At 42.3% G+C, this 3,031-nt stretch overlaps 1 pseudogene; it reads right to left on the minus strand.

The window, feature by feature from the left end:
• Positions 1-264: 264 nt before the first annotated feature.
• Positions 265-381, minus strand: LOC145241783 (5S ribosomal RNA; annotated as a pseudogene).
• Between the last annotated feature and the right edge of the window lie 2,650 nt (positions 382-3,031).

The raw sequence follows: 3,031 nt of genomic DNA on the forward strand, positions 1-3,031 counted from the left end.
ACATATATGAATATATATACACACACACCTATATATATATATATATATATATATGCATATATATACATATATATACACACATAAAAAGGTTTTCTTCAGTCTTGACAAACTATAGATACCCACTGTAAGGGTTCCTGCGCGTGAAGTTTTTGTGGCAAGAGTTGCGCAATCACCAACCACACCTCTCCTGAGTCGATATTGCTGAATCCCAGTGGCAAGTGGAGGTTTAGGACGACAGTAAACGATGCCGAGATAAACGGAAAGCACATACAGCGCTTAGAATTCCCAAATGGTCACCCATCTGGTACTAGCCAGGCTCAACGTTGCTTAACTTCGGTGATCTAACGAGAACCGGTGTATCAACGTGATTATGTCGTATACAAGAATGATTATTGCGACGTCTTGTCAGACGAGAGCCACTCCCTCAGTCATTAAAAGTCTATGTGCCCGAAGATGACTTTTTAGCCCTGCCAGCGACTTGCACACCCTCAAGCAGACATGACACTGAAAACGTTCACTAGTTTGGATGAAACTAACAGCAGCGGAACCTGTATCATCGTGGGCTTTCATGTGATCAACAAAACCTGCCTTAGACAACAGAGTCCGATCACACACCTTACAGATCCAGAGATCTCCATGGTTGGGCGGCAAGGTTTGACATTTCCTACATGCTCTCTTGAGCTTCGCTCGGTCTATTTTAGCTGCTTCAAAGTGTTCTGCGCCTCTGTATATCAGTGTCCTCCAGGGACTCTCAACTGTCAACAGGAATATGAAAGCTCACCAGACTCTCCTTGATGCTATCACGAAAACGTTTTTTGGGCTTGTACTGTGGTATTTTTCCAAGAAAGAGCTCACCATAGAACAACTGTTTTGGGAGTCGATAGTCTTCAAGCCGGATAAGATGACCAGCCCAACGCATCTGGTTCTTAATAAAAATGGTAGAAATACTGGTTGTTTTGGCCTAATTTAAGACATATGTGTCAGGGACAAAGCTATACCACTTTAAATCAAGATTGTGTCTAAGGCAGTGCTAATGGAACCTCTCGAGCAATTCTATATGTGACCGGTACAAGGCCCAAGTTTCAGATGCGTAGAGTAGGGATGGTACTACACATGCTTGATATACTGAAATTTCAGTTGTCAGAGTTAGATCACCGTCAGACCAGACTCTATCTTGTAACCTTCCAAAAGCATCTGATGCCTTGCTGATTCTCTGTCTTATTTCCGCATCAAGAGTGCCATCATTTCATAAGGTACTCCCAAGGTAGACAAAATTTTTTACGACTTCAAGGCGCTTTCCACAGACGAAGATATAAGGTTCCATATACAGATCATCAGGAGCGGGAGTGTACATGACTTTAGTTTTCTTAATGCTAACTGTCAGTCCGAAGCAGGTACAAGCATTTGTAAGGAGATCCATCACTAGTTGCATATCTACTGGGGAGTGTGTTACCAGGTCAGAATCATCAGCATACAACAGTTTCCTAACAAATCCATCACTAACAAGTGTTTTGGTTTGGAATCTTCTGAGGTTGAACACCTTTCCAATTGTTCGGAATCTAATATAAACACCCATATCACAATCGTGGAAACCATACCAGAGCACAGCAGTCAGATAGAGCGAAAACAATGTTGGTGCAGCTATATCACCCTGATTCACACCATTATTAATGAGGAATTCTTCCAAAAGCCGACCATTGAAGTTGACGCGACCTTTCATACTACGATGAAGTTGCTTGAACTTGTCTGTAAAAGCAGGTGTAAAGTCAAATTTTTCCAGCACTTTCCAGAGAGCCTCACGGTTGACTATGTCAAACGCCTTGGTGAAGTTCACAAACACCTGGCAAAGAGGCATACGCAGCTCAATACATTTTTCCAAGAGCTGTCTAGCAGAAAACACCATATCCACAGTTCCCCGCCCACCTCAAAAACCAGACTGGGATTCCGGAAGGATATTAGGACATACATACTTTCTAATCGGTTTCGCAAGAGCCGTGCAAATACCTTTCCAACCGCACTCAGCAGCGAGATACCTCGATAATTTCCACAATCAGACCTTGTACCCTTTCCTTTGTACAACATAAACAGGATGGCATCTACCCAATCTTGGGCAACCTGGTCACCCTGCCATACTGACAGCATCAAAGAGTTGACCACACAATGTACATTGACACCACCATGCTTCAGCAGCTCAACAGGGATGCCATCCAGCCCAGGGGCTTTGTTTGAGTTTATCTGCTTAATGCAGTCAACTGTTTCCACAAGAGTCGGTTCAACATCAAGTTCCGGAGAAAAGGGACATTGAGGGATACTTTCTATTGCAGCAACATCAACATTGGATGGGTTATGAAAAAGATCATGAAAGTGTTCATGCCATCGATGCATAATTTTATCTGAAGTTTTCAGCAAGATTTTCCGATCCTTCGCCAGGAGTGGTGTAGTTGAAAAGGATTTCGGACCATAAGCCTGATGAAGCAAAGTGTAGAATGTCTTTACATCTCTATGATCGTAGGCAGTCTGTATCTTCCTGGAGAGGTCACACCACCATTTGTTTTTTATTTAGCGCACACAACACTGAACCTAACTCCGCACAGAAGAGAAGTGGGCAGCGAAAGCTGGCTTGTTCAGAGGTGAAGAGTTGAGGAGTTTCAAATAAGCTTTCCGCTTTCTATCAATTTTAAGGTTAATTTGATTGAAATTATCAGCAAACCAATCTCGATGTTTGGGAATTTCAATCCAAGAGCTTCAACACCTTTTTGGTATATTGTATCTCTCACTGTCTCCCAATCACAATCTGAAAAATCCACCTGTTTAAAAGCAGATTTCAAGGAACTACGTGCGACTGGATCCTTCAATTTGGAAACATCAATACGTTTAGGCACTTTGACTCCATTGAAACGGCTTTTTTGCGAAGTGTAATTTTCAGTTTAGCTCTGACCATTAAATGATCAGTACCACAGTCAGCACCACGCATTACTCTAACTTTGCAAAAATTTCCAAGATCACCACGTCTACACAGTATGTAATCAAG

Source organism: Euprymna scolopes, chromosome 2, assembly GCF_053919585.1.
Source record: "Euprymna scolopes isolate OS-2025 chromosome 2, ASM5391958v1, whole genome shotgun sequence".
NCBI lineage: Eukaryota > Metazoa > Mollusca > Cephalopoda > Sepiida > Sepiolidae > Euprymna > Euprymna scolopes.